Raw genomic sequence first — 10830 nt, 5'->3', positions numbered from 1 at the left:
CATAGCCAAGGTGGATATAACTGGTACATTAACATAACATTAGAAATAAGCTTTCTATCTGTATAGGAAATGCTATAGCTTTGTGATTTTTGATCTTTGTGATTTTTGATCTTTAACTTGGTGTTTATTTCTCATCTTGCTAGTTTTCCCCAGAACACACTATTTTTTAAATCTCTATCACACCATTATTTTAAAATTATGCGTTGTTTAAGGACTAGAATTCAAATAAACCCAGAAGTTTTCAGTTTAATTCAACAATTGTCTGAGAACTGTGTCTAAGATGCTCTTAAGTGTACAGAAATGTATGGTTTTGTTTTTGTTTTGTTTTTTTCTGAAGAAACACAGCAATGAAGACCGGAAAAGAAGTCTTTTCTTGCACTTACTTATTTCAACGTTACATTAATGACCACTGTCACTTTAATCAATGCCTATTGAAACTACTACGTGTGTTTTTCCTTTATTTTTAAAATGCTACCTTGCAAATAGTTATGAGAAATGCAAAACATTGTATCTTCAACTCATCTTAATCAAAATATAAATGAGACGTTCAAATCTTCCCTACTCTTCAAGGCCCATTTCAAATGTCACATTTTTCTATAGCACTTTACCTGCCCTTCCTTAGAAAACTCCTACCTCCTTAAAAAACAGTAAACTGAGCTTTAAGGCCAGCGCCTGTCATTTCTTTCAGCTTGGTGTCCTATTACAGTTCAGCTCTGAAGGAATGAAAGCATGAGATAAACCTCATACTTAAAATATGACAAAAGCTCCTGTTAGAGTTAAGTCAGAAATTCACTCAGTACCACAGGATGCCTGAAGTCCAGTATCCTTAGCACAGCATGGCAGATCCTCACAACTAGATCCTACCTTAACTTTTTTGGCTTCATCTTTTTTTACAATTTGCCCTGTGCTGCCTACACGAGACTGTTTGTTATTTTCTTGTCTTTTCATGCATGTTCTCAATACCCTCCTCTTTCTCCACCTGACAAATTCCTATTCAGCCTAAAAGGGTTCTACCCAAAAGCTACCTCCACTGTGAAAGCGCTACCTCATCCCTGCCCTATCCAAGCCGCAGGCAAGATTATTTGTATCCTCATCTGTGTTCCTGTAGAACTGAATTTTCAACCATACTATAACACTTACAACATTGTATTGAGCTGTTTACATCCCCTCCACCAGACTGTGTTAATAGGGCAAAGATCTATTCATTTTTACATCCCCAGTGCCTCAGTTAACTTCAGTTAATGAGAAAAAATGTAATTATAGTACTGTTACTATACCTTTACCAATCCAAATGGATTTTGTGGTGTCTTAAGTGTGTTTTAAGCTTCTTGTTTTGATTTTATATGTTAAAATGGAGACTTGCTTGAGAGCATACCAACATAGAGCCAAAGATTGACTTTAAATATTACCAGTATTAATGTCATTTAAATTTCATGGTAAGAGCAGATATTCAACAGGACAGATTTTCTCTTTTATGTCTTTTAATAAAGCATGTAAATGATGAATAAATACACTCAACCTAAAACTTTATTTCAGACTGACAAGATAATCAAATATATTTTAAACACTTAATAAGAACAACTAACACAAATATTTAAACCAGCGCTTCCCTGGTGGCACAGTGGTTAAGAATCTGCCTGCCAATGCAGGGGACACGGGTTCGAGCCCTGTCCGGGAAGATCTCACATGCTACGAAGCAACTAAGCCTGTGCACCACAACTCTTGAGCCTGCGCTCTAGAGCCCATGCCCCGCAACAAGAGAAGCCACTGCAAAGAGAAGCCCGCACACGGCAACGAAGAGTAGCCCTGGCTTGCAGGAAGTAGAGAAAGCCCACGCGTGGCAACAAAGACCCAGCACAGCCAAAAATAAATAAAAATAAAAATATAAAGTTTATTAAAAAATATTTAAACAAAATACAGGGGTTAAAGAGGAAAATATCACTTACTAAAAATATTTAAAATAAATATGGCTATAAATAACACCAAAAGCATTTTTTATCAAGTCACTAAGAAGTTCTAGTTGGAAAAATATTTCAGAAAACCATGGTGCTCTGTATATCCACATATGCAATTAACCTTTCAGCAGAGCAACAACTGTAACTTAATAAAATGGTCTTAAATGAGACAATGTATAAGCAAATACTTTAAGCTTTAAATCACCTCCTTATTGTCAGTTTTCATTAATGACGTCATTATCTACCCACTCTCCTAAACTAGAGACTCTTAGTGTTATCCTTAATTTTTTCTCTCTTTTATAGTCTTTCCCCATCACCCAACCTCTATGTAGACATTCATCAAATATTGTTAATTCTATATCAAATATAACCCAGGAATTAATCTTCTATTCTTTATCCATAATGTTTCAGCTTTAGTTCAGGCCCTCATCATCTCCTGCTGAGAAGAGTAAAAAGAATGATCTTTTTACTAGTCTCCCCTCCACTTCTACCCACCACTACCATGAGACTTTTCTTCTTAAAATATTAATCACTTTGTTACATGTTTCCTGACTTAAGAACTTCTTTTGACTCTTTGATACATACAGAATAAAATACAAGCTCTTTAATTCGACATGCAAAGTTCTTCATAGTTCATCTCCAAACTGTTTTTTCAGCTTCTGTATACTTCCACAACACAACTAGCTTTCCTGCAGCTCTAAGCTTCTCACCATTCGTCAAATATATAAAGCCCTTTCACAATTCCAGGTCTTGGGCCTATGCTGGTTCATTTGCCTAAAGTGTAATGTCAGGCCTTACTTAAATCTTAAGTCCTTCCAGTTTACAGCCATGTTGTATGTTTAGACATCCACAGTTTCATCTGCTCCCCTTTCTTTAGTTCTAAATATTATTTCATTAATGTACTATTATATTTTTTGCACATTTAGCTATTCAAAAATAATCATTTACCTGAGTCCTCACTGTTGGAAAACCAGGGCGGCGGGGGCGGCTGGAAATGTTCAACTATTTCCAACACTCATCCGATGGTCTAATAAATTTCAGCATCAATTAAAAGATTCTTTGCTGCTGAAATAAAAGCAAGAGTCTGTATTATTTTGGAATTCATGCAACTGTAAATAACACCCCTTTTAAAAATTAATTGTGAATTCTTTTCAATTAAACCTTCATAAGAATCTTTTCAAAATTTTGAGATAGCAAAATGTCTATCATTTTTATCATACAAACTTGTAATTACTTAGATTGCTTTCTCCTTTTGTATAGTTTTTCTGCTGAGATTAGTCACTTTGTTTTGGTTGGTTGCATAATAAATATTTAGCTGGACATGGCAAATTCATAGAACTACAATTTACTTCAAATTTTGAAGGAATTCCATACATTTACATTAAATACAAAATACATTTAACATAAAAACTATGCTAAACATAATTTTTTATCCTGAAAGCAAAATAGAATAATATTTAGGTGAGTAGGTTCTGGAGTCAAATTGTCTATGTCTGAAGCTATGGTCCACCTCTTCCTAGCTGTGTAATGTGAGCAAATTACTTAACCCTTCTGAGACACAGATTCCTATAAATGGGAATTATAAAGTAGAACCTACCTCATAGGCTGTTGTGTGATCTAAATGAAATACACCACGTAAGGCATTTAGAAGAGAGTTGGCTGTGTAAATAGATATTCATTAAACATTTCTTAAGTTATGATAGTTATTATTAACATCACACTGGCAAGGTTAGACTGGCTCCTACAGTTTAATGAATTGAACACTAGTATCTCTTCCCAACCCCAAATGTCAGTCATTTTCTGTGGGTAGCTTGGAGTAGGCCATGATGGAAGTATTTCTATTTAAATTGCTAAAATCAGCAAACACTACAAATTAGGGAGTTTTTTTTTCTTTCTAGAAAGCCAGTTGTTAAACAGTTACAAGCATAGTATTGAATCAAACTCTATTTCACAGTACTTTAGAAACATTACTGTATAAATCAATTCTCACTACAGAATTGTAGCCTTAGCAAGCCAGGCAGTTTTTTCTTTCTTGTCTGGCTAAGGTCAAAGAGAGGAAATTTGACAGACTCTATATTGGTGCCAAGACACAGTGTGAAAACTTTATTACAACAAAACAAAACAAACAAACAAAAAAAACTATGTTAATTTGTTTTCACCTCATTTGATCCTTTTTCATGAGTGAAGAGCCCCCAAATTTGCCAAATACAAAAAAGTAACTGTACTTTTCAATATTTTCAGTTTGCTTATGGCTCTATGATTTCAGAATGGCAACAGGTTCAGTTCAGAGGAAAATAATGGATCAAAAGAATCCTTCTTCTATCATTATTTACGGCAGAGTGTAGTCACTGCTTACTGTCAATCAATAATCATTGACAGCTAAATAATAACATTTTTCAAAGTACCTTAAGTAAATGCTCTTATCTGATGATTTAATTATCCTTTGACTTGCTGAATGAATATCTATTATCTGCAAGAAAGTATGCCTCGTACTGAAGTAAATGCTATGACATAGAAAATGTAATCTTTGTCTCTAAAAAATGCATTCTGAAAAAAAAATAAAAAAAAATAAAAAATGCATTCTGGCCAGAAATATGCATATTAAAAGATAAATATGCATATAAAACTAACACTACATGGCCCATTATGTAGCCTAGTTAATCAGGTCATTCACAGCTTTGTGCTAGTCTATTTTCTAGCCTGATCTCCAGCAACTTCTTTCCCTTCTCCCAGGCCTCTCACACTCTACCTCACCAAATTGCTTACAGTTCCCCAGATACTCAGGTTTTCTTTCCGTTGTTCAGTTTTTAAGACATTTATTATCTGTTATGTACCAGGCACTGTGTTGGCTATTAGATATTCAAAATTGACAGTCTTTTTTCAAGAAATTTACAGTATAGTAGGAGAAACAGACATATAGAGTTTATTACAATATAATAGGATAAGTACTACAGTAGAGGAATATCCAAGCACTGAAGAAAGAGGACCAAACCTAGTCTGGAAGCTTAGGGAAGGTACTCAGGAAGAAATGGTGCCCAAAAGCTTATTCTTGAAGGATACATTCATTCATTCCATTCCTATGAGCTGTAATTTTTTACAAAATTCCCTTTCTTCTCCATACTACTCAATTTTTATCCATATCCCCACCATTTCAGACTTCTATTGTAATACTTATAAAATTACATAATTGTTGGTTGTGTATATACAATCTACTCCACTAAATTATTAGCTCCTTGACACTTAGAACAGTTACCTTGTTGAACTTTGTGTTTCCAGTGTATGGCATGGGACCTACCATACAATGGATAATAATATTTTTCTAATTATTGTGTTGAATAGATACCAAGTGAGTGATATATCAAATAAGCAGTATTAAGAAATAGGTACTATAAGGAATTCAGTGAAGGAGGAAATGAGTTCTAGATAGAAAGGCAAGAGGCTTTACAAAGGGAAGAATTGAACTGGGCCTAGAAAAACAGAATTTAGAGGGCCTAGATTCTGTTTCAACTAGAAAACAAGAAATGACCTAAGGTCCAAAAAAACAGAGCTCTGCTTTCTCAGAGATTCAGGAAGTATAGAAATAGCTCTAGCATTGGACTGAGATATAGAAGTAAAGATGAACTAATTAGGAAAGTCATTAACCCAAGGGGTCTGGCTACAGGAAGAGCTACCCAGTCAGGATATAAAACAACTAGGATCTAGAAGAAACTGAGTGATATTTTTAAAAACCAAATCTAAATACAGTCTATAATACAGTAACGTACCTATTATGAATGTAATACATGCCCCAGAATTTCTCCATTTGTAATGAATCAGTTGAGCACGCTCTTCATAACTGGGTTCAGCATGTTCTATACATTAGTGGATCTTATAAGAGAATTAATTATATAAAAATGTGACCAAGGCCATGACTCCCTTGAGCAGTTTTTTGAAGGAGTCTTGAAAAAGAGAGCCAAGAATCACAGAAAGTGGGGAGGAAATGTAAGCTGAGGACATGGGGAGAGGCAGTTAGTCGCCCATGGCAGTATGTTGTCACACAATTCTATTAAAGAGCAACCTTCCTCATTTTTACAAGTTTCTCATAGATAACTATACCCTATGAGAAACAAAGTAGGGCAAGAATACATGTTTAGTTTTGTAATGTTATCTGATGCATATGCATTATACACATAATACAGTAAGTCCCCTACCTACAAACAAGTTCTGTTTCGACAGTGCTTTCGTAAGTCCAATTTGTTCGTAAGTTCAACAAAGTTAGCCTAGGTACCCAACTAACACAGTCAGCTACAGAGTACCGTACTGTAATAGGTTTATAATACTTTTCACACAAATCCTACATAAAAAACAAACACAAAAAATAAAGAAAACATTTTTAATCTTTACAGTACAGTACCTTGAAAAGTACAGTAGTACACTACTGTACGACAGCTGGTGCTTCTTAGCAGTACCAGCTATATCACTGCTGCTTTTATGCTTACTTCCGGACATCCTGGGCTTGATATAAAGATACTGTCTTACTGTACTCTGTGCAGTACTATACAGGAAAGTACACAAAAGCACAACAACTTGTAGAGGATGCACGCACGTGACGATGTACGCCAGACACGTGAGCTAACTTCCGTGATTAGGCATGCGAACGCACATTCGCATCTTTGAAAGCTCGCAACTTGAAGGTTCACATGTAGGGGACTGACTGTATTTGTTTTACATGGTACTTAATTATGAATGGAAAGGAAAGTTGCAAAATGTCACTTGTTTTACAACTTTGCCTGAGGCCAGTCGTGCTAATCACCCACTTACTACAGTTATATATCAGCTTCCAAAAGCTAAGCCCATGATTTCTGGAGACCACTCAGAGGGACTCTAGAGGTGACTCTCTTAAAAGTTACGTAGTTCAGATCTTGGACAATAACCTGGAAAAACATAGATACAGGATATGGGCTACTGGTTACAGTAACAATGCCATCTTTTCAGAAAATAGAGAAACAGGGCAGGGGCTGGGCTTGGTACATAATAGTTAGCTAAGCAAAGACAGAACCACAGTAATCATGATTGGGATGATCCTTTTTTTATATGTGAAAAACTAAAAGGTGAGAAGGAGAAGCTGAAGCAGAAGCAGTGTGACCATATATTTCCAAGCTCTAATTAGGAAAAAATAAGTATGTGTGTTCTCCAATACAAAAATAATATAATGAATCAAAGGATTGTAAATAGAAATTTAGTTTAATATGATCTATGACCATCCATGTTTTGTAACAATTTAATGTTCAATAATAATGTACAAAAAGGCACAGAGGTTTTCTTTGGTTTTAGCTTATAAAATCTCTGCTGGGTGAAAACAAACACAAAAAAACCTTATTTCAATTCAAACAATATTTAGTACAGAATATGTGCTCAACACTGTACTGAATGCCATCCTCTTCTTGTAGTCATGAATACTTAAATATATGTGTCTCCCTGTTGAATCGCCTTCTACTTGCATAGCAATGTAATAGCTGCACCATCTTTCCACTTTTTACTCTCCAAACTCCTCTCTGGTAATAATAATTTTTTCAAAAAAGATAATATTTTAACTTCTGCATGCCATTGAAGAAAAGACCTCTTCCATTGGATTTGATCTATAAACTAATTGTCTCAAACCATAATTACGTATCCATGAAGTATTGATACAAGGTCAAACTTTGTCAGGAAATTCAAAATAGAAAGAGACTCTTGTCAGTTTAAACTCCAAAAGGAATAGCTCAAGGGTCTGCAGGATAGTTTGGTACTGGGGGCTGACAAATAGAAGACTAGAAACAGAACTGTGACGTCATTCACCATTAACCCTTCCTGCAGCCCCGTCCTTTAGTACAGACCTACAAAAAGAGCATTAGGGTTTGCACATAGACAAAACTGCATTAACTGTGCTGCTCAGAACTGTGCCTTTACTTTGCCAGAGATTCAGTAGAATTACAAAATGATTTTTGGCTTTATTAATTTTTTAAAAAGTATTCAAACTCTGGCAAGAAAATAACATCAAATTTCAGGCTTTTTTGTGTTTTTGTTGTTTTTGTTATTTTCTATTGCTTTTTAAGAAGGTCACTATAAATTTAAATCAACTTCAACTGAAATCATAGTAAGAACTTTAAGGTGGAGAGTAATGTCCAGAAATCTATTCAGAGGCGATATAGAGAGTAGTTAAGAACATAGGATTATAGACTCTCTACCCCAGAAGTCCTCCTCATGCTTCAGTCCTCTGCTTCTTTACCTGGGAAGTTTGTTCATTTTGTGATAATTCATTGTGTTGTACATTTATGAATGATATTTTTCTGTATGTATGTCTTATTTCTATTTTTTTAAAAAAAGACAGGGGCTTCCCTGGTGGCGCAGTGGTTGAGAGTCTGCCTGCCGATGCAGGGGACACGGGTTCGTGCCCCGGTCCGGGAAGATCCCACATGCCGTGGAGCGGCTGGACCCGTGAGCCATGGCCGCTGAGCCTGCGCATCCGGAGCCTGTGCTCCGCAACGGGAGAGGCCACAACAGTGAGAGGCCCGCGTAACGCAAAAAGAAAAAACAAGAAAGAAAGAAAAAAGTGTTGATTCTGGAAGTAAACTGCCTAGATAAAAAAAGAAAGAAAGAAAGAAAAAAGTGTTGGTTCTGGAAGTAAACTGCCTAGACTTGAATCCTGGTACCATAACTTACTATCTGTTTGACCTTGGGGTATGTTTGACCTTGGGGTAAACTCCTTAACCCTCTGTGCCTCAATTTCTTCAACTGTAAGATGAGAATATTAGTAATAGTACTTGCCCCTTGTGGTGGTTGTAGGATTTTATGATTCTATATGTGTAGGATTTTATATTCTATATGTAAAACACATAGAACAGTGCCTCACACATGACAAATTCTATATAAGCATTATAGATATTAGATATTTTGTGTGGGAGCCAATGTTTTGTTCCAATCAACAGGCATTGGAAAAGCCCTAGGAATTGCCCAACAAAGTCATCTAGTATTAACCAAAATTTGAGAAACAGAGACCTGATTAAAATAAAAAGGGGCTTATTTGGGGTTTGTTAGGACAGCAGCCCGGGAGACACAGACTGAAGAAGCACTTGAACTGTCAAAATGGGGGAGGATTATAAAGGCAAGAACCACAAGGTTACAGTTAGTTATATGAATTGTTTATCAAGAATTGTAATTGGAGCTGGCAAGAAGGGTACTTGTTAAGTAAGGATTGGTTGGGCTCTGAAATGGTTGCATAGTTAGAAGGGAGAACAACCTTGAAACACAATGTTGCAGCTAGCAGATGTTTTAAAAACAATGGAATATTACTCAGCCATAAAAAGAAACGAAATTGAGTTATTTGTAATGAGGTAGATAGACCTAGAGTCTGTCATACAGAGTGAAGTAAGTCAGAAAGAGAAAGACAAATACCGTATGCTAACACATATATATGGAATTTAAGAAAAAAAAGTGTCATGAAGAACCTAGGGGTAAGACAGGAATAAAGCCACAGACCTACTAGAGAACAGACTTGAGGATATGGGGAGGGGGAAGGGTGAGCTATGACAAAGCGAGAGAGAGGCATGGACATATATACACTACCAAACGTAAGGTAGATAGCTAGTGGGAAGCAGCCGCCTAGCACAGGGAGATCAGCTCGGTGCTTTGTGACCGCCTGGAGGGGTGGATAGGGAGGGTGGGAGGGAGGGAGACGCAAGAGGGAAGAGATATGGGAACATATGTATATGTATAACTGATTCACTTTGTTATAAAGCAGAAACTAACACAACACTGTAAAGCAATTATACCCCAATAAAGATGTTAAAAAGCAAAACAAAACAAAACAAAAAAACCTTGGGTTAGGTATAGTTCACAGAAAGTTCAAGTTCTTAATGGTGCCTGAGACCAGGCGCTCAATGGCTGTCCAAATCCATTTTTGTATGCCTGAACTATGATTACTCCATTATAATTTTAATTTGTCATCACTAGCAATTGCCCAAGCCTGATTGTACAATAAGTTAGTGGGCTGGTGTTCTGGTTCTAATTCTAGAGAACTTTCTGAAAATTTTAAACTGCCTAATAGACCATTAGAGGGCTAGCAAATGGATTTCATACAACTTCCTCCATTCCATGGATATAAACGTATTTTAATCACAGTGCGTATGTTTTCATGCTGGACTGAAGCCTTCCCTTGCAGACAGGCTACTGCCTCTTCTGTGGATAAAGTTCTGGAAAAAATTATCCCTGCTTGGGGAATTCCTCTTGAACTTCATAATAATCGAGGAATCCAGTTTCCTGGTCAGGTGCTTTGATAAGTCTTCACTGTTTGGCCAGTTTTACAGTATTTTATTGCACTTAACACCCTAAATCCTCTTAGTTGAATAAATTGACAGCATTATTAAGACACCATTGGCAAAATTTGTAGAGGCCCTCCTAATACCCCGGCCAGAAGCATTTCCACTCGTCCTTCTAAATCTCAGATCCACCACTGTTGGAACTCATAAACACTCACCCTTTAAGATAGTCACAGTATGCCCAATGCACGTGGCTGCTGCTTCTTTTGACCCACTGGAAATTTCATCTACTAGAAAAGACACCTCCAGAAGAACTTTCTTCAACCTTGCTGAAAAGGCTCCCATCAGGTACTGCTAATCATCCCTTGTGCTACCAAACTCCAAGGAATAGATTCTTGGATTTATATGACACACCTAAAGAAAGTGCTGAAATCTACCTGGATCTGCACATCATCTGAAAGTAAAGATTTTCCAGAAATAAACTAGATAACATCTGATGAGACAGATTTCCCAAGATATCTGAACCATGCCTTTTAGAATTTTGTCACCAAACCTTTGATGATAATATAACACTTCAGATGCTCTCCAATGCCTATGTT

The sequence above is a fragment of the Stenella coeruleoalba genome, assembly GCF_951394435.1.
Source record: "Stenella coeruleoalba genome assembly, chromosome: 13".
Taxonomy (NCBI): Eukaryota; Metazoa; Chordata; class Mammalia; order Artiodactyla; family Delphinidae; genus Stenella; species Stenella coeruleoalba.
This window is presented reverse-complemented; position numbering follows the sequence as displayed.